Source organism: Pimephales promelas, chromosome 1, assembly GCF_988280905.1.
Source record: "Pimephales promelas chromosome 1, fPimPro1.hap1.1, whole genome shotgun sequence".
NCBI classification, from domain to species: domain Eukaryota; kingdom Metazoa; phylum Chordata; class Actinopteri; order Cypriniformes; family Leuciscidae; genus Pimephales; species Pimephales promelas.
Window position 1 is genome coordinate 35,634,320 of NC_142769.1, and position 23,178 is coordinate 35,657,497.

General features: G+C 37.0%; 1 protein-coding gene across 1 annotated transcript in view; it reads right to left on the reverse strand.

Annotated features, from left to right (window-relative positions):
* Positions 1 to 23,178, reverse strand: part of entrep2 (endosomal transmembrane epsin interactor 2) — a 97,850-nt gene that overhangs the window by 73,250 nt on the left and 1,422 nt on the right. The window lies entirely within an intron of this gene.

Consider the following 23,178-nt stretch of genomic DNA (forward strand, 5'->3'; position numbering starts at 1 on the left):
ACAGCAAAATATATAAATAACTGGCTTAACTTTTTTTGTTGGTGTACATACTAACATGCTTTAGACTTTTGCACAGTACTGTATATATTGCTATAGTATTACTGATCAAGCACATTCAATTACTACACTGTAACCTGGTTGCCTTAAAATTTTAAGTTGATTGAACTGGAAAAAGTGAGCTAATAGAATGAAGGAGATTAATTTAATCATCAGAAACTCAAAATAATAAGTTCTCAACTAAATAAATTATTTAAGTTGATTTGACAAAAGAAAATATGTTGTGATAACAAATCTTGAAAATATTTTTTTAACAGTGTGCTTACCCTCTCAATTTATAAAACTGCAACGCAAATCAATGGGGATTATGTTCCAGCAAACAATATTGATAATACAACAGATTTTCATAAAAAAAAAAATGATTGGCCTTTTTGGAAATAGCTGTCATTTTGTTTATAGATCTGGACATATTTAAGATAATCTATAGAACTAGACAGGCAATTTGAAAGTGAATTATTGAAAATTCACTCCATTTTTTTAAACAAAACAAATACATATCGATGACCATGTTGGAAGCTTTTTATTAATATACTGTACATGGAAGTACATGTTTCATTTCTAGTTTTTGCATTGAACTTGCTCATGGCATGAAAACAGAGACCTTTTTTTTTAATTAAGATTCAGAATTTTAAAGTTTATTACCTACATAATTTCATTAAGAGTATAATTATTATTTGTTTTACCTATAAATAATAAATTATTTCGCAACAGCAAACAAACCCACGGCAACTTTCATTAAATCTAAATAAGCATTCCAATAATAATGAACCATGTGGAACAAACAAAAGATAAATATCAGAAAAATTAATATCTAGCGGAAACAGGCTATAGTATGATGCTGATCAGGTTCATTTCTTTCAAGTCCACAAGAAAATCTGACTTGTTAGTCATGCACTTTTTTTTCCAGCTGACCACATTAAAAAAAAAAAAAAAATTATAAAATCTGCAGGTTGCATTTTGGAAAGTTGACTCCCATTACTTTACTGTAATAGAACACATGACCCCTAATTTCACAGATCAAAAGGAGGAGTATGCATACTCAGCATACAGACTGAGTGAGCGAGCATTATTTCAATCCCCTGTAAGCCACTTTAAAGACCTTTAAAAAGGCAGTTTTCCATGAAATGTTGCATTACGAATCATTTCTCGACTCAGGAGTAAGAAAGTGACAGAATAGCATTAACATTATCTCAGGCAAAAGAGACGAGCTGAAAGATCAACTGAAATAATTCCAAGTCATTACAAAAGATGGATTTATCTTATAATAAGCCACAAGACACGTTGTGCCTAAATAGGGTGACATGCATTTCTAGACACAAAGGGGAGTAACTAAAACCCCCTACACTAGAGTAAAAAAAAAGAAAAAAAGAAATGGTACTATGAAAACACAATTTTCAATAAACAGTTTTATTGTATTTTTATAATATTAATATTGCATTGTATTAACTGTATACTATAAATATTACTTTGAGGGGGGGGGGGGGAGCCTGCACTCCCACAGATACAATTCTTAAGCTTAGTACCTGTGAACAGCAATGTTTATGCAAAGTTTGTTTATCGGTTTTTAAAAATGTCTGAACTAAAAGGCAATTAAAAAACAACTGAGATGGACATAAGCATTTTTTTTCCATCCAGGATTTTTAAAAAGCAATTTAGATGAAACATGTTGAATATTTTTCATAGTTCTGTCATTTATTCACACTGAATGCAGAATACATGACAAGCAATATTACATTTTGCCAAACAGCTCTCCTGGATGGATGCCAATGACACTCTCCAGCACCTTTTTTAACGGGAGGATGAGGGCGCATAAAAAGTCATGTCAAGTTGAAATTCCTCATTGTCACCATCATTAATCATAATCAATGGCTACATTTACAAATGATGTTTACTGTTATTACAGCATTCAAAACCCATTACTACATTTGTTAAAGCTGCATTTGTAATCAGCTGTCAACTTCTCCTTGCTCTACTTTTCTCTAGCGCCCTGAGCAATTCTGGATATCAGCTGGTCTTCATTGCTGTCGCAACATGGGTGTCACAAAACACTCTGTAAAGACGAACAGTGTCAAAACCAAGACATGTCAGTTCCAAAAACAGTACGTTAATGTTGCGTCTCCACCACAATAAACCCCCAAAACCATCCATCTAATGTCTTCACACAATACAGAAACATTTTCACAAAAGCAGGCCTATAGGCTATTTGAAGATTTTAAAAGATATACAAAGTAAAAGACTTTATGACACTTTTTTTTCATAATTCGCAAGGAGACTGTACTTCAACCTGGCAGTCAGACACCTCACTTAACACCCTGCTCTGAGTGAAATATACTGTAATTATACACACACCGCATTACTTTAGCTGGGCATTTATCAAAGAGGTTATGCAGTACTGCAGAATTATTAAAGCATTTTGAAGATGTAGATGTGTCAGATTTGCGACTAAAGGGAGAACTATTTACTGCACTTCGAAAGGGCTACATTGAATCATGATGAATGACGGACGGCACATTCGTTTCAGAGAAGATATAAAGCCATGAAAATCTTTGAACAGTATCCTTCCTTACTCTCAGCTCCCCAGAATTATGGCAAAGATCCAGTGATTTACGTAAACTATCCCCATTTATTTCAACACCAACCATCATCATCATTTTGGCTCTATATGTGCAGTAAACTGCAAAAATTAATTTTATTAATCAGTATTTTTGCCTTGATTTTCCCTCGCTAAAAATATCTAAACACCATTAAAGGGTTAGTTCACCCAAAAATGAAAATTAAGTAATTAATTACTCACCTCCAAGCTGTACCAACCCCGTAAGACCTTAGTTCGTCTTCGGAACACAAATAAAAATATTTTTGATTAAATTTGAGAAATTTGATCAAGCGATAAGAATACTTTTTGTGTGTAAATAAAACCTTGTAGGCCTGAGACAAGACTTCAAGAGATTTCCATGATGCATGCGCGAGAATTGCGCGAGAAGTAGTAGAATAAGCATAGATAAGAACGCAATTCTCGCGCATGCATCGTGGAAATCTCTTGAACTCTCATCTCAGGCCCAGAAGGAAGAAAAGGAATAATCGAATCAAGTCGTTATTTTTGTTTTATTTACGCACAAAATGTATTCTCGTCACTTGATAATACTTGAGCCACTGTAGTCACATGGAATATTTAAACATTTTCTTCAATGACTTTCTGGGCCATCAAGTTTCGATCCCTTAGGCAGCCTATGTAGTGATCCACCTCTCAAATTTAATCAAAAATATCTTCATTGGTGTTCCGAAGATGAACGAAGGTCTTACAGGGTTGGTACAGCATGGGGGTGAGTACTTAATGACTTAATTTTCATTTTTGGGTGAACTAACCCTTTAAAACAAGATTGAGAAGCAAAATTGTGGTTTAAAAAGATTTTCGGATTTATTAGTTTGCATTATGCATAAACCTCTTATTTTTTAAGATTTATGCTAAAAATTAGAGAAGAAAATTGGAAAGTTTAGTAAGGAATATATTCTCTGAACAAGTCCTGTTTAAACAAGCCTTAATACTGTATATCTTATGCAACTTCTCAAGTAAATTAACATTGTTTTAAAGATGTTTAGATACATATACTGGAAAACGACCAAAAAATATTAAACAGTTAAACAGTTGGGTTTTACTGTTTTCGAATGTATTCAGCCGATTTATTTGATATTTATAGAGTATCAGTGACCAGACAGTTTCTGGTCTCATTGACTTCCATAGTATATTTTTTTCCTACTATGGAAGTCAATGAGACCAGAAACTGTCTGTTTACTGATATTCTTCTATATCAAAAAAAATCGTCTGAATACATTCGAAAACCGTAAAACTCAACTGTTTAAGTCTGGGGGAGTGGTAAAATGAGCCTATTTCCAAAAAAAAGTGGAGTATCCCTTTAATTTTTTTTAGCTGGATGCGACAAAACTACCTTTGCTCACCAGAAACAAATACAGCATCTGCCAGGCACTCCCTCTGCATAACATCTAACATCCTTTTAACACAGTCATGAGTGATATTGACATCTTACTCCAACAAGAGCACAGTGTGATTGCTACAGCTAAACCCAATAGCAAGTGACCAGCGTGTCCTTCAATCCATGGCATACCAGCAGAGCATGAATAGGTAGACGTGTATGAAGGGATCCTAAATATGTAAGAAGACTCTCTACAGTGGCCACATCGGTGGACTTGTAAAACAGTGTAGCTTTAACCTGCAATGACAAGCAAGGAGAGATACATCTCAGGAGGACATGATAATAGAGAGAGAGGAGGTACACGGAATGAAAACGTGAAGGTGAACACTAGGACAAACCTTTGCCAACCCCAGAACAGAATAAATGACAGGAGGATGGATGCAGGCTGCAACAAAGGCACAATATTGAGGTATCCATCATCACAAGACTTCTGTGGACCTCATATATCTGGCACTATTTCCGGACATGCATTTTACCATATGCTGTGTGACACAACAAACAGTGTTTCTCCCTTATGCCTTTAAATAGATTTGTTTGGGAGATCCCATCAAAGGCAAAACACATCGTCCCAACTCATCCCTACACCCCCCTCCCCCAGCTGGTATAAAACAGCCGTACCTTTCGTGTCCCTTCAGAAGACGCTTCAAGAGAAGCTTTGATGCTATGCGTCTCACATCAAAAGAAATAGCAGCGGATGTGATCCGAAACAGTGTTGCTGAGGACAGTTTACTTCCACCCCCTCCCCCACAAAAACACGAGATAACAGGGATATCTCACTGAGCAACAATAGTGACTGAAAAAATAAGAAAAGAAAGGATGGAGAGTCAGAGGCATGTATTGCATCACAATAGCAGCTGAAGAGCTCACACTTTATATTGTCTAGACAACATAACTGATAATGACTAAAAAATGGCTTATTTGAAATCAGTCCTTGGAGGCTCTTTAAAATCAAAATATAAATGAATCTTGCCATTTATGGCAACAGAATTACAGTAGTTGTCATGGAGCCGTTACGGTTCCCACATGAAAGGGACGTGATGGGGCCTGGAAAAATGAAAATGATTAGTTCTAGGATGCAGCTGGATCTGTGTGCACCTGTGCATTTGTTTGCATCAGTAATCCAGTTTCTCCCAAAGTCCCTCTTTCCTTTCTGTGTGGCCATCCTCTCTTCTACACAGTGTCTAAATGCCACACTCTACTTTCACAGTTATTTGGCATCTCGGGGTTCCCTCGGGGCCCTGCGCTGATCCGCAGTGAGTCCTGTGCTAAGAGAGCAGGGATCCAGGCATTTCCCCATTTTCAAGCCAGCAGCTGTCAGGGAGCATATGAGTAACAAGCGAATGACGCACGTAACTGAGTGCTGAAGCGGGCCGCTCCTCAGAGGAATTACAGTTAGCCATCAAAAACTAAAAAGTTGGCCACCAAAAACTAAAACGCATCTCACAAGAGTACACTGTAAAAAAAAATATTTTCATATTTTCACTTAATTTATGTTTGTACAGAATCCTCATTGCTTAACTGGCTACTCTGCGCATAGATATCTATGTAAAGGCTAGATATCTCGTCCACGCTGCTGGCCAATGGAGGTCGACGTCTGCCCCTTGGCGGCCATCTTGTCACAGGCAGCTCGCTCATTTGTAACATTGTGTTAATGGTACGTGTACTATTTAAATAACCATAACTTGCTCAATTTTCTACAGATTTTCAAACGGTTTGTTATAAACGTCTGAGATGTAGTTATGACACAGCATACTTATGAATAATAAATGTATAAATAAATAATCATCCAGATAATTATAGCCACTTTAATAAAGTTTGTAAGAAACCAAACCGTTTGTAAATCCGTCCACTCATCTTACATCAGCTTGCCTGTGACAAGATGGCTGCGGTGATGACGATAGAAACTCCACCTTAAGACATCTAGCCTTTATAAGATATCTATGACTCTGCGGTCTCAGACGACAACATCTTTTCCTGTCGACCACCATAACTTCTGTTGGGTGCAATTCGCTAAAATTTACACGGTGCTCTTTTAAATAGAAAATAGTTACTTTAGTTACCTTGATATTTCACAAAATACTGTTTTTACTTTATTATTAATCAAATAAATGCAGCATGGGTGAGCATAAGAGACGTCTTTCTAAAACATCTTATTGACCCTAAACTTTTAAATGGTATTGTATATGCAACGTATGCAAAAATGAACATTTTTTATAGTTGTGTACTACATTTCATTAGACAACTGGAAGTGTTTCAGAAAACATTCTGTTCAATTTGGAGAAAAAACAAGTTTAGGTAAAGCCCTTTCCAATTTGCTCCCTTAAACACAAACTCAAATTAAACTCTTTCTAATCAAGCCCCCTGGCCTGTACAACATTTAGGATCAATATTGTCATACTTAGCAGATGAATTAATGAATTCATTAGTCTACCACCTCCAGAGCACCATTCAGCATAAATTGGTGCTTAAAAAAGGAAAAGAGTACAGCTGTACTGTACAACAGTACAGACACCGATTTAACAAGATTCAACCACTGAAATAGCCGAGCAATAAAATGACCCCAACTTCATCTTATGATTGACAGGGTGAGTTGTTTATTAACAATCACAGTTTTGCGAACACCTGCCTGCTTGTCCGCTGCTATTAATCAGGCATTCGAAGCAGCAGCGGCATCAGCCCTCACCCTCACAGGTCAGACAGAGTGAGAGCTCAAGGATGTGAGTGAGCTACATGCGGCTCAGCCTCGGGTTAGGAAAAGCAGGTGAGAGCGACATGCAGACATCAGAGGAGACGCATGACCTGACACCAGAGAAGGCGATACAGAGACAGACAGAAACTGCGAGGGACAGGGGGTCACGCAAGTTACAGGCGAATAAAGTGTTTTGTGCTGAATTTACTTACGTATGAGGAATTTACCAGACTATTTGCGATATTTTGAGGGAAATATGGATTTTACCATGATTAAATATTATTTGCAACTGAACTGATCAAATTTCACAATCAAATCAGTGAGTTACAGTTTATTTTAAAATGCATTTATCCTGCTTATTTAAAACAGTATTTAATTCCATTTAGGTCATCTCATAACTTGCGTCATAATAACCAAATTTATTTTTACACTCCTCAGATCAATAAAGAAATAGGAAGATATGCATTTCAATATAAAGCACCGTATGATTGGAATAAACTTAAACTTAAATAAACCTAAATTTTTAACTTCTTTTCCAACATTTAAAAATCATTTAGCTCAACATCTTCAGAATACGTGTAATTGCTTTTGATTAGTATTATTATTTTTTTTTTATTTCTCACTGTAACCTATTTTTGGCATGGTATGTATATATTTTGGTCTGTATATGAGTTTACTTGTGTTTAGATGTGTGTTTTGGTACATACGATATGGTTTACTTTGTTTAGGGAGGAGTGTGTCACCTTTTGGGAGTCTTGTATGAATTAATGTCTTGTTTGTATGGTTTTGGTTTATACATTTATGTACTTAGTATTATTGTAAAGCATGTTTTTTTGTGTGTATTTATTTTGGTTTTTGTTATTGTTATGTTTATTTGACAGCTGCTGTAAGGTCGATTATTTTGCATTTTGCATAAAAAACACTTAGTTCTTTCAAAAATATATGTGTTCATTAATGTATATTTACTTTGTTCAAGTAATAAAGTATTCTCGTGAGTGTATAATATGCCATTGGAAATACATACGGGTAAGGGGTTCTAATGTCGGTCGCCATGTTGCCCCTCCATCTTGAATGTACATTAGCCAAAGAGGGACATACCCGTTAATTCAAGCTTCGCCTTTCGCATTTACGTTTGAGTTAACACTTATCGACGAGGGTGAACTGGAAGCCATGTTAATATTGGACTACATTGGCCACCGTAGGAGTTAAAACCAAATCGGAATTGAGAGGAACAGAAACTAATATCCCCAAGAAGGGGGTAAAAATCACACAGTGTAGCTTTAATAAAATAAAATGTCAAGTGAGGGGCGGCTGATGCACAAAACCTTGTGAATGCAAAGCCATTTTTTGGCACATATTTTGTGTAGGCCTGCTTTGTGAGTGATGTTGTCATTTACAAGGTAATAGAAAATTCACCTTTTTGAATGCCTTCCTTTCAGGTTGTTGCTTGTTTTCCCATTCTATTTCACACACACACACACACACTCAGGGCCAGATTTCTGAACGCATCGTTAACAGCGACAAAGACACAGAAAGCGCTTGATGTGAAACCGCAGTGTGCTTGTTATGTACCAAACCTGCAGTTCATCACTTAATCAGCGCCTGTCCCCACCCACTATACCGTAAATTGTGCATAAATTGTGGCCTCCTCCTCTTACTGCTGACTGTTTGAAATGATCCTGATAACAATAATGTAGCGAATGGAATGTGAACGCTGAGTCAGAGATTCGATGTCATCTTAGATATTGCGTAGCTGCATAATCTGTAACGCTTAATGATTTCGTTTTCACTCAGCTGAAAAAGTGTGATTCTTGTGTTAAAAGTCTTTTCAGCTCATCACCTTAGCCTATGTCTTCGTCTTGCAGGGATTACTGCTGCCATTTCAGCAGGAGGCATATGCCAGGAAAAACGCTTTCTTAGTTACACCTGCTTTTAAGAGGCGGAGAATTTTCAGCGCAAAATAGAGGTGCGCTTACACCAGCTTTTCCTGTACATAACACAGAATACATAATTAGGCGCAGTTTACACTTCCCCTATCTCTGACACTCCCATTTTCCCCTTGACCTTCCCATGAATGCATATGCATGACACGAAAAGCGCCTTTTGCCATTTTCATTTCCCGCGACAGCGCTTTCATCTCGTGTTCATACATACCTCACCATGGCTTTATGCGCACTTTGTGAAACGAATACGCCTGAAGTTGGTGCAAAAGCGTTAGTACATCTGGCCCTCTGTCTCTTTATGCCCTCATCCATCTTAATCTCTCCACCTCATCATTCATCAGACACTGTCAGCAGTTTCCCGCTGGTGGTTTGGATAGGAAAGGTTTCGGCCAGGTGGTTGGTGCTTTAAAAGGTCAGGACCGGTGAGGACAGTCGCTCCTGCAGAGCTTCTTTCCTCTCTTTCAGATCCTGGCAGTACTGTAGTACGTCCGTGTTTTGAGCCAAGAGACAAAGACCGACAGCATCTCTCTGTAATCCAGAACTACTGCCAGGACAAACTACTCTCTCTTCTTCTCTTTCATGATGGATCTTTCACTTAGGCTACATACACATTAATCCAGATACATTTGAAAATGGTGTTTTCATTTCAAAACGCTCTCCATCCACAATAGTGTGTTTAAGCAATTTCCAAATGTTTCTTGTCCACACCGAAACGCTAAAATCTTCCTGCATGTGTGTAAAACATAATAAAAGCTCAATGAGATGATATAGACCATTCCATGAATGGTCTAAAATGCAATTGCACTCATGTTTTGACACAGGATAGTAATAGTGAGTAAATTTTCTGTAATCTTTGCAGGAATGTAATATTAAGTGTTTAAAACATAAGTATTAATTATATATTTGGTCCAAAGTAACGTTTATCTAAAGCAACACAGTGAAAGCGAATAGCACAAAGCAAATGCTTCATCTATTCATGCTTCATTCACAGCAAATGCTTCAATAATGTATTCATTCATTCATGCATTATTTGCAAGCACATACTGGTATAAACATAGGCATCAGTACATGATGCATCATGCGTTTCAAATACCTCTGTTTTTCACAGTCCACGCAACAACATGAAAACATCATTTTTTATATATATTCACTTAGAAGAATGTCTTCAAAAAGCTCAGCTTTTTCACAGGGCAAAAACGCCATCTCAGTGTAGACGAAAGGTCAAAATTTAGAGAAAAAAAATGCTATTTCAAATGTATACAAACTAGCCTAAACCTCATACAGATGTAATCTTTACTTGCATAATCAAGCATACTTAAAACTCTCAATTTCATGAAAATTACATCTGAAAGTTTTTCTTCTATAAGCAATAAATCAATCTGAAAAAAAAAATGAAAACAAAAATCTTGTCAGCACATTCACCTGAAGATTTCTTCTAAATGTATTACTTGTAAATGTTACATCTCCTCTTCTTTCAGAGATGTCACTTGTGCATTGTAACACTTAATTTACTTTGCCAGAGCTTTGATACTGCCATAAAGATGCGACTTTGATTTTCATGTGAGCATGATGTGTGGAGAAAAATCCTTGAAAAAATAAAATAAACACCTTTGCCATGTCAGTTTGATTAATTACACACCACTCCAGAAAATACACTTCAATCACGCTAACTCTAATATAGCTGCCCATCTCCCTGCCAAGCCAAATTTATGGGTGAAATGAGAGAGAAGAAGAGAAAGGTGAGAAGGGCAGGGGAGGCAGAAAAAAACACTGACTAGGCCTCGCAGATGAGGATTTCCCAGTGATCTTTTCTTTTTAAATGTAGTGTTTTTGCCTCATTATTAAAGGGATACTCCACTTTTTTGGAAACAGGCTCATTTTACCTCTCTCCCAGAGTTAAACAGTTGAGTTTTACCATTTTCAGATGTATTCAGCCGATTTTCTGATATTTAGAAGAATATCAGTAAACAGACAGTTTCTGGTCTCATTGACTTCCATAGTATATTTGTTTTCCTACTATGGAAGTCAATAAGACCAGAAACTGTCTGGTTACTGATATTCTTCTAAATATCAGAAAAATCGGCTGAACGGATTCGAAAACGGTAAAACTCGACGGTTTAACTCTGGGGGAGTGGTAAAATGAGCCAAAAAAAGTGGAGTATCCCTTTAAGACAGTTAAGAAGCGACAGGAAGTGAGAGAGGAAGAATGTGACTGGGATGGACATGAAGCCTGACACTTGACATGTGGAGCACCGTAGCTCTGAACTGGGACTTTTTTCTTATTAGGAAGAAATAATGTGTCCGGCCTGTTCCTCCCACCCCATGCTGATGCCACATAGAGCCTTTAATGGGACATCCATCTTGGCCTGTCACATCATTTCCTTCCGCTCTTTACAGCCCAGAGCTAAATTATCTCCTGTTTAGATAAATTCCCGAAACGTGGGCTGCCTAAACATTGCAATACAAAACAACTATGTTTTGGATGTTTTCAAGAAGTAGGCTAGGCATTATTCATTACTAGTAAAGTTACAAAGTAATAAATAAATAACATAGCATAGTCTCGGTGGACTTAGAAAAGAAGTTTAAGGATGTAGCACCACTTTAGAAGTTGGGGGTCAGTAAGTTTTTTTTCTTTTTTGAAAGAAATGTTTTAACTTTTCTTCATCTAAGAATGCTAAACAAATGCATCAGATTCCACAAATATATTAAGCAGCATAACTGTTTTCATCATTGATAATAATAAAAAATAATTCTTGAGCAGGGCATTTGCATTGTATATAATTATTAGTGAATGAGGCCATGTTCCTCCACAAGTAACTTGCAATTTTATATTGTTTCACCACAAATGTCAACAGAGAGCCCATAATGCCATAGTGTACATTTAACACAGTCTCATCCCAAAAAGTCATATAACTGACGTCTTTTGACCATACGTCAATATCCGCCTTTTTAGGGCCCCCTTAAACGTCGGTAGATGGCGATCCCGGGCCGTCATACAACTGACGCTTTACCTTTAACGTCAGTTAGGTGACGGGTTAGGTTTAGGTCTGGGGTAGAGTTAGGATCCCATAACCTCATCTACCGACGTTTAAGGGGGCCCTAAAAAGGCGAATATTGACGTATGGTCAAAAGACGTCCCAAAACGTCAGTTATATGACGTCTTGGGAATTGGGATGAGACCGGGTTGATACATTTAAACTACCGCAGTCGCGAGTTATGATAGTATTGATTAATTTATTATGATAGAAGTTCTTTCAAGAATTGAAGTGCTATCATGACTATTGATCCCCTCCACTACATTACTAATGTATAACCGTTTGACTTCTTGACCTACAGTGTGCACCCACTTCAGGGCTTGAATGTCAAGGATGTACACAAATCACTCTCCACTACTTGACAATCTTTCTTTGTCTCCTTAAGAATATCACTCTTGAGCTCACATTGAGCTTGCTGGACTTTTAGAAAAAAACAATGTGAACATATTCAAATCCACACACTCTTCTCATGATAACCTACAAACATAAACAGCTTCAAATTATGTCTCTTTACCTTAACACTAATTTTCACCATCATCGGTGTGACATTGCCTTAACTCAGTGCACTGCTGGTATTCAGACCACAGGTCACTCTCTTTCCCAGCTATTCCACTTTTCTAATCACAGCACAAAAGAGCAGCATACATGCAGCGTGCCATTGATCTGCCTTTGTAAAGGGCCACGCTTGACTCATAAAGGCTCTTTGTGTCAGAGGGAAGTGGAGTGAAAAGTATGGTGGCAAATCTGATTGTTCACTCATCTGGGATGAATACAGAACACCACCTGACCCGGCCGGGAGTCGGACGGTCCTTTTATGGGGCGTAGGTAACGCTCACATGTTGACCAGGCCCCCGGTCCAGGAGTGTCAGTTGCCTAACTGAAGGGTTGTCTATTAGGCTGCATTAAAGGAGTAGTTCACTTTTAAAAAAAAACTTTTGCTGATAATTTACTCACCCCCACGTCATCCAAGATATCCATGTCATTCTTTCTTCAGTCGAAAAAAAATTATGGTTTTTGATGAAAACATTCCAGGATTTTTCTCCATATAATGGACTTCAATGGGAACCAAACGGTTCAAGGTCCAAAAGACAGTTTCAGTGCAAACTATTCAAAGGGCTTTAAACGATTTCAGACGATGAATAAGGGTCTTATCAAGAGAAATGATCGCTCATTTTTTAAAAAAAATAACAAAGTTTAAGTTTTATAAGCTCAAATGGTCGCCTTGCTCTGTTCTGTGATGCATGTTCGTGACTCTCCTGTTCGAACTCGTTTATCAAAATGAACGAATATTTTTTCGTGTCACGAAAAGAACGAGTTGACTCGGGAAAAGATTCGTTCATTTTGTTCAATGTAGGGCAAAATTCATAATAATTACCATACTTACATGAGATTGTAAAATGTTTGCAAATTAACATTATCATCATTCATCACTATTCCAATTTGTTATTGCTATTTCTGTTTCACAGAAGAATAAATATATAACAGGGTCTGTACACGGTGATGAGTAAATTATGACAAAACCTTCATTTTGGTGTGAACGATTCTTTCACAAGCGAGAGAAAGAGATACCTGACTGTTAAAGGGATATTCCACTTTTTTTGGGAAATAGGCTCATTTTACCACTCCCCCAGAGTTAAACAGTTGAGTTTTACTGTTTTTGAATGTATTCAGACGATTTTCTGATATTTAGAAGGATATTAGTTTACAGACAGTTTCTGGTCCCATTGACTTCCATAGTAGGAAAAAATATATACTATGGAAGTCAATGAGACCAGAAACTGTCTGTAAACTAATATCCTTCTAAATATCAGAAAATCGTCTGAATACATTCAAAAACGGTAAAACTCAACTGTTTAACTCTTGGGGAGTGGTAAAATGAGCCTATTTCCAAAAAAAGTGGAGTATCACTTTAAGTGTGAACAGACAGGAGCAATAGAACATTCCATCATATTTACATAAAACTTCATGGCACATGTTCTGTAGTGTGAGAGCTGTGGTGTTCTAGTGTGTAAAAGCCCTCTGACATACGCAGTCACTTACATTTTGTGAAGAAATTCCTTTTTCTTATGTGCCAAAGTGCACTCAAATTTCCTTTTAATTTTATTTTTTTGGTTGGGGAATGCAAGTTTAAAATTCCACCTATAGTCATCTTTGAGAACTGTTTGTATATATATTACAGACCCTTTTTTGTAGTACAAACACACACACACACACACACACACACACACACACACACACACACACACACACACACACACACACACACACACACACACACACACACACATATATTACATCACAATCCATATCTGAAGTGTCAACAAAGAGTTCTTTTCACAAAAGTCTCACAAATCACAGCTCCATTTTTATCAGTCACAGGAAGTGTAAGAGACCACCACATAAAAGAGGGCTAACACGAGGTCATCTTGGAATTTAAACACAACTCTGTCATTACATTCACGAGCACAAATAGCCAACATATGACAGCCATACAGTATATGTGTGTGGTCTGCAGATTGTGCATCTGAGTGGTTTGAAGGGCAGGAGAAAGGGGAGGTTCTCATTAACACATCTGCAGTCCACAGCGAGAAAATACATTTTATTGCGTACAGGATTTAGCACTCCGCAGCTGCAGCACACCACAGGCTGCTGCTGAAACTACTGACTCATAAATGCTCTGACTCATCCCCTGAGCTCACATTCAGACACAATACACAACTCTTCAGACGCTTAGCTCCCATCCTTAAATGCATTGGGAGCAACAAAAGTTTGAAATGGATTTCCTCAACAGTCTGTATTGGTATTTAAGAGCAATATTCCTTTCTCTTCGCTTTTGAAAACTCCGTCACCACTTATAATAGACTTTCACACTAAATACAGAGCATAACTTTCAATCACGTCACTCAGGGTCACAACGGTGATGTAAAAAGTGAGATGTGCTGTATGTTGCGTTTGATCATGTTGCGGTGCAGGTGCTGTAGCCAGATCCAAACCAGCCTTAATGATGCATGACAGCCTCAGGAGCAGACCACTTTGACAGCAGACATTGAATGCTTTAACTCAGATTTGAGAGGCAGTAGGCGTCTGCACAGAGATCTGAGGTGCATCATCTGAGGCGCAGGCATCCAAAGCGCAGATCCTAGCCCTTGGCCTGGTTTTTTGACGGACAGCCTACCAAATAGAAGCTAATACCTCCGGAGTAAGGCTAACCGTACGAGTTAATCTTGTTATGCCAACTTCTCGGTTACGCCTTGGCCGGAGCTCAAGCATTTTCATGCTAAAGCTCATTAGATTTATATTCATGCCCTTTGGCAAAGAACAGCATACTGTATATCTGTTATTTGGGATCAATTTTCTGTTACATGGTTTACGGAGCGAGGTGGGAACCTTTACAATTTTTAATATTCCTCTTGCCTGCAGGTTTCCTTAAAAAAAACCTGATCTTTTGCTGTTTGTTATAAAGTTATTCCATGTACAATTGAGGTTTGCTTGCTTAGAGACACACGATACCATTTTATGATTTGTTCCAAATAACTAACAATGCATGATACTTGATTACTTTTTCATGATACCTTTTAACCTTTATTAATCTGTATATACATGTTTAAAGGGATAGTTCACATAAAAATAAAAACTGTCATTATTTATTTGCCTTCATATCATTCCAAACCTGTGTGACTTTCTTCATTGGAACAAAGTTTTAAAGTGGTAGAAGTAGTGCTGGGCTGGACTGGTTCATACCGAAAAGCGGTGTATATTTTTGTTATGATGTCAATTTTTAATATACCGCCATACCGATGTATTTAATTAAACAACGTTCGGAACAAACGATACGCTGCGCCGCCGACATGTTTTCAGACTGACGGTGAGGCAAGGGTAAACCAAACAGCAGTGCTCTGTCTACGGCGTTATTGTCCTGTCAAATGGCGAGAGCGCACTATTGTAGCGCGAAAGTAAATTAATATAATGCGTGAGCGTCAATCTCTCCTCGTGTGCGGAATATCGCGCGCGCGCGCTCTCAGATACACACCGCTCTTGTAAGAATAGGTCTATTTTCTCTGGGCTCGCTCAGAGAATCCTGCACTTAAAACGTGTTCAGTACAATCGCGAAAATCTCCTCTTCCCCAGCTAACAATTTTAGGTTATAAGAACGTTTTCATAACGTTCCCATTAAGTTATAAAAACGTTATTTCTGAATGTTCTAGGAACATTCAAAACGTCCAGATTTTAAATGTTGTATTAACGTTGCTTGCTTGGTTACAACAAGAATGTTATTAGAACGTTAAGAAAAAAAAAAAAAAATTGGTTATACTGGGCGCTATTCTGAATATGAACTAATGACAATAAAATAGAATCCATCCTAAGTCAATTTATTGCAGTAATTCCTCTATCAACCAGTAGAAAATGCTTTGAACACCTGATTATGCATTAAAAAAACGTCATAAACCGTAAAACTAGCTTAATTTAAAAAAAAAAAATTAAGATCCCACTTTCATTAAGGTGTTTTGTTTCTCCTTAAAATACATTTTTATGTTCCACAGACATACAGTTATACAGGTTTGGAATAACATGAGTGATGGCGAGTAAATAATGACAGAATTATAATTATTAGCTAAACTTTAAACATTTCAAGCTGTATAAATTAACATTAAGTAATAGTACTATTATATATTAAACAACATGAAAAAGGTGTTGATTCACTGTTAGTACATGATCCCTAATGCATTGATTAATATTAACTAACTGAAACTTTTTTGTAAAGTGTCAAGGCCCTCGCACACTTAATGTTAAATTTTCGTATGCATATTTTCATATTCGTGATTCTGTGGCTCTGAATTGTCAAAACACCATTCAAACTGCTTGCTAACGGATGCGAAAAATGCAGAACATCAAACCCGATGCGTTTTTTTTATGACGGACAATTGTTTCGGAGGCAGTGTGCAAGCGTGATTGACATAACGTGAGGTCGTATTTAATTTTTAAAGTGCGAAAATTTCGGATGCGAACTTCGGACTTCGGAGTGTGCGAGGGCCTTTGTGTTTCAAGTTTCTGTAAAGGCATGTGATGTGACAAATCCATGTCTGACAGGCAGGGGGCAAGAGTCATGATGGGATGGACAGTCTATGTAACTTTAAATGATGGAGAGAAAGTAACAGATGAGCAATGAGAAAAACATTAGTGTAGCAGGTCCCTGAAGATGAGACACTCAAATGATAGGAAAAATGAGCCTACTTATAATAAAGAATTGCACAATGAAAATGAATTACTACTGACCGCTGACACCTGGACAGCTTGCAGGCTCACATGGGAGCTCGTAATGTGCAGTGAGTTCTGGGAGTGCACAAAAAAATGAGGTCACCGCAAAAGATTAATGACCGAGGCGGACATTACAAAGCTGCACGATACACTCAAACAAAATAACCAGGCAGGAAAAACATGCAAATTGAATCATTGATCAGAATCCATCTAATTAACTGATCTAGCACACTTTGTCTGAGATAGGTGATTTAACTGTGAGTGACGTGAGAGCAAATTCAGTAATGGAGTCTTCGGAGAAAAGTGATTGATCCAAAGAGGAGTGTCCGGTCTAGTGAGAGTAGGCAAGAGCCCAACCGGGAGAGCTCCTGAATTTACTCATACTTTCCCTGAAACCAAAATGCTTTCACATACCAACTAATAAACAAAAAAACAACGCATCCATTGCACTTTCATTATTGGCTTGCTATTTGCAGACATTTTGGATTGCACATGAACTGAGCATCGAAATCTCATCCAAGTATGGCCACCTGCATCTCAGAAGTTTCATTAAATGAGATCCATCCCACCTCCTCAGTCTTTAATCATATTTCATATTCAGAAACAATTTCGCAAGGCAATTTAGCCAACCCAGGAAATGAACAACTCCCATCCAGGCCTTTTCTCTCAGGCAAACTTCTAATTTACCAATTAGTGTGCAAGAGATTTTAATTCTGCCAGCTCCACACACGAACCACAAAGGCGATGTTTCCTCTTTAACTCCATGTCTAAACCATTAATCACTAATCAAAGCTTTAAATGACGTACACAAGGTTTTTTTACTGCTGGAATTATACTCTTTTAATGGTAGATATTAAATGGAAAAAACAGCAGAATAGCTCTTACATCATCAAACAGCCCTTGTCTTTTCATTGGTCCAGATCCAAGCTCTGATTGCTCATAAATTATATTTTTCACAAGCTGAAAATGAAACTAATTTTCACCCAGGCGCATGCAGACTGCTTTATTAAAATTATATTCATTCAGACTGACAAAACTGTAGACAACTGCTATCTTCTTTGTTATTCAATTCACAGTGAAAATTATTTCAGTAAACATTCTACAGACCTATCTGGAACAAGGAAAATCCAGAAATTGGAACCTGTTTTTTCTCCCTAAATTTTAGCCAAAAAATACAACTTGCCAGAAGCTCCTCAATGAGGAGTGAAAACAAAACATCTGTGTCCAATGCACAGCCCATATCTCGCTCCAAACTAAATTTGTTTTGCCATTCTCTCTGCCATCCTCTCTCTAAACCTGTTCATGGTCCTGTTCTTCTCGTCAAAATGTTCCCATGAGGCTTCTCAATCACACTTTACAAATGTTGATGAACCATCAGACAACAGGCAACACTCAGAAAGCAGACAGTGAAAAGAAACAAAACAATATATGATGTATTTAAAGCGATGCATGGAAAGGGATCCAAAACGGTGAGCGAGGCAACAGAGGCTCTTCCTTGGCCAAGTAAGAGATGAGTTCTGGGATGAAGTAAACAGTGGTGGCCACAAGGAAATGAGCTGATTAAACTGAGCAAGGGAGAACTGACAGTGTTTTTGTATGCTGAAATGAAGAGGAAGGGAAAAGACAGGGATGTATCAGAGAGCTGAAAGGAAAAGTTAAGGTTTTCATTATGAGATTAAGAGATGATTGGAACTTCTGGGAATAAACCAAGTCTCGCACTCATTATCGCATGTAGACGTATATGCATATGCCCTCCTTCCACCCATCATGATTAAAAGTCTAATTTAGGCTGCAATGCTTCAGTGTCTAGCGTGTGAAACCACATGATGGCCACACACGGACTCCTACATGTAGTACATACACACTGTAAAAAAAAAAAAAAATCTTGATTTTAACAGTAAATGCTACAGTGCAACACTGTAAATTGGTTAACAGAAAGTTTCCATTCTATATATGGTAAATAACTGTGATAGATCTCATGGTATATTTAATGTAATTTTACTGTAAAATACCATTACAGTTTTTGAACGTGAAAAAGAAGAACTCATTGTATAATTTACAGTAAAAAACCTAACTTGACATTTCCAGAATTCCCTGTGTGACACTTCACATTTAATGTATTTTTGTTGAAATAACTATGGTTACCCAGTTTTCTTGATAAAAAAATACAGTTTATTACTATAAATTTTAAGTTAAGTCTGTAAAAACAATAACATTGCTACCATTTTTTTCCCGGTAAAGTTCTGCAACCACAGCTGCTGTTTTTTTACCGTAAAAATGACCACAAAAAAAGCTTAATATTTGAATACATAATAACTATGGTTACTCAGTTTTCTTGATAAAAAAATACAGTTTATTACTATAAATTTTAAGTTAAGTCTGTAAAAACAATAACATTGCTACCATTTTTTTACGGTAAAGTTCTGGCAACCACAGCTGCTGTTTTTTAACCGTAAAAATGACTGTAAAAAAGCTTAATATTTGAATACATAAGTTTAAATTATGAGCAGTGATAAGCAGGAGTTTGATGATTTCCTCCTGTTCCAAGTCTCTACGGCTGTGTTACAAGAGTCAGTTCTAATGCTCGACAAGTGCCGTGTCTCTACAGCAGAAGCTCATACTCAGCTGGATGAGAAGCTGACATCAGAGATTTCTGAATGTGGGATCATGTAGTTAATAAAAGACATGAATTTCTGTCCAGATCTCTACATATTTGAAATGTAGAGATCATCTTTGTTTTTTCATTTGTTTTAATGTTACATTTTTATAATTTCATTAGTCATCAGCTGCAGTTTCCTCACCCCAGTTTAGGAAACCCTGATCTAGCTCACTTGTACAATATGCCACTTGTATATGAGCAAATAAACACAGCTTTGGTTTAAGCATAAGAGACTTTAAAAATATATTTAAAACAAATCTTAAACCAATTCTAAACTTTTTAGTAGTGTACGTCAGTAAAGAAACTGAGACATATCACAGGAAGCACAAGCTTTGATTAACTATTACATTCTTGCATGGATGAATTGTTGATATTAGTAACATGTAAAAGAAGAAAATAAATCACTGTGACTTAAAAACTGGATTATTGCTTTGATATGATTGAAATTGAATCCTTGTAAATGTACTTATTGACAAAGACAATATGGGTTTAAGTGTGCTGTGAGTGTGAACTCAAACACACACTAAACAGTGCTGGTTATTTTTTCTGTTTCGGTGTTGCTAGATTCACCAGGAAACAGAACAGTCTGTGTGGAATGTGATATGACAGAGGGTCATTTCATATAAGCCTGTCAGGACTAATTTTGTTACCCTGGTGACATGTCTTTTTATGGATGTCAGAGTTCCAACACCCTTCTGTCATACCAACTGACATTCTCTCCTTCAGTCTGATGGTCTTTGAATGAAAGGGTCTGTATTTGAACAGAACAACAATGGCTTGTTGCATGAACGAGGAAAAGCATGAGTTCAATTCTCACAAGAAGCTGGATTAACAAATATGATTCAGTGCACACACAAATTCACAGCTCTCCTGCTGATCATGCCTCCCCGCTGTGGCCAGAGACTTGATGCAGGCTCTATGTGTCTTTCTGATGTTACAACAAAGACAGAGGGAGAGATGAGGGGGAGGTCGGGAACATCGGCAACAGTAAGCGGAGAGAAGAGATGTAGGGCTTCTTAACATGACTTTACAGCTAACCTTGACACTTTCTTTTTTTCTTTTTAGACCCATGATGCTGATCTATACACAAGATATATTTTCCATTCATTTTAACCAATAAAAAATAAATAAATAAAAAATCGATTGAGGTTCAGGAACCTGACTGATTGGTGCATCTCACATCCGATCCCGAGGGGTCTTAAAGTCGGCATGAAATCAATTTTGACGAATCTTCTTTTTACATGTACTATTGTTGTGTTTATTATAAATAATTTATCTGTGCACATTATTTTTGTATTAGTGTACCCTTATAATCTTTAATCAAATACATTACCCTTCCCTCCGCCATCGAAACGACCTCTCTTCTATTTCGGTCACGTGGAACGGCGAAAGGGTGTGGCCAGATCTGATGAGGGTGCGGCAATCGGTGAACTGCCTCTCAGAGAATCGCATTCAAATCTGCCTCCATTTAGTTTGCAACACCCAACCTCCAACGATCCAATCAATTCCCAAAGGACGAAATCAAGCCCTGCCTTACATTTTTTTTTTCTAATTTCAGAAGCCGTTTCACTCGGATATATGTCACAAGTTTCACGCCGACTTTAATACACAGACACACAATTATATTGTTATATTTAGCGCTATAGCATGACGACTATATCAATTCAAAACACTTTTTCCAACTGTTTTATTAAAAAAAAAAAACAAAAAAAAAAATGAACATTAAGGACCTAATATTTCTCTAGAGAATATATAGAATATTTGTACTTTGTAAAAAATGTTAAAATTATTTTTAAAATACAACAAATTATTTAAGTGAACTGCAAAAAACCTAAAAGAGGATTAAACATGGTAAAAAAGCAAAAAAATAATGGTGACTAGTTCTAGCTGAGTTCTGCATTCATATACGACGTTCAATTAAATCATTATTTGTAAAAATAAATAAACAAACAACTACTCAAACAAATATGTTGGGCATCCTGATAATAAAAAGATTGGGATTTAATAAATGATGTAGATTAACAGAAAATCAGATAGCTTATAGTGGACTCACTCCAATAATAAAGATTCTTTTTTTGGAAGAAACTTCAACATCTATGGAAACTTTCCATTGCACAAAAGGTTATTTATCGTGAAAATACAAGAATTTTCGGAATCAGGTTATTAAAAATGTTTTTCACACGAAGAAAATTTGGTTATTTTAAGAAATGTGAAAGGTTATTTAGGGGAAACAAATTTGGTTCTTCTATGGCATCACTGCAAAAAGCAATTTTGGAAACTTTGTTTTTAAAGAGTGTACACTCTAAAAAATGCTGGGTTGTTTTAACCCAATTTTGGGTCAAATATGGACAAACCCGAAATGTTGGGTTAAAAATGTAATGTAAAAATTTAACCCAACGGCTGGGTTAGTCCATATTTGACCCAAAGTTGGGTTAAAACAACCCAGCATTTTTTAGAGTGTAGGTAGGTGATGGGTGATATAAAGAAATGTCAGCACAAATATACATTTTGAAGAATAAAAAACATTGCATTTTCTGCACAAGGACAAGCACACATGCTGATCATCCAGCTGCACTGCTCACACCATTAATCCAGACTCTGATTGGTTAGTAATTCTGCAGAGGTCCATTATGCACCAGCCGCCCAGTGAGGAGAACACACCATGTTCACCAACTCACTGGTGCTTTAACTTCGGGCATGGACACGGGCGATCTGCCCCCACCACAACCCAGAGGCATATACAAGAAAATCCATGAAATGCATATCAAATCATACTGATACGAGAACCAGCAGAGCTTTCTCATGCAGGGCCACATCTCATGGTCTCCTTATCTGCTGCATGCACTACATCAGTGTCTGAATGATCAGCAAGCCCTGTTGTTTGACCTCTGACCCCAAAGCTAGTTATCTTTGTCACCACATGTCCCAGTCCCTTCTATATTACTCTTTCACAATCACAACCACAAATAAAACTTTTACATATGCCGTATGTTCATGACTTCATAAATATTCACAGTAGCCGGAATTAAATGTTAAGAAGTTAATACTGTCCTACAAAAGTTCCTTGTACAGTAAGGAAGAGTCAGAGGTTTTTGCTTATGAGCGTATTAGGGAACAAAGGCAATGTAGTTGAAACCCCTATGTTATTGGTAAAAGTCACACTGGGTATTTCAGCTTTGAGCTTTCACACTTCAGCTAACCTTCATCTGACAAATTTCTATCTTTACTATCACAATCTAAATCTTAATAAACATAGAGCATACCAAGGTCTTTGAAATGCAATGCAAGAAGAAGCAGCAGGGTATAAGAACATGAACACAATAAAAATAAACAAACATGTACAAAAAAAAAATATGTGCAACAACAAACACAAATAAACAAAATATGTGTCAATTACAACATACAAAAATTCAACATTTAGCCTCTGATGAAAAACCATGGCAATTGTATATTGGACAAACTGCATTACATACGTATCCATCTCTAAATTATTTACTGTTGCCAGGGACTGTAGAAAAGATTTGCTCTTATTAAGATTAAGTAGCAATTA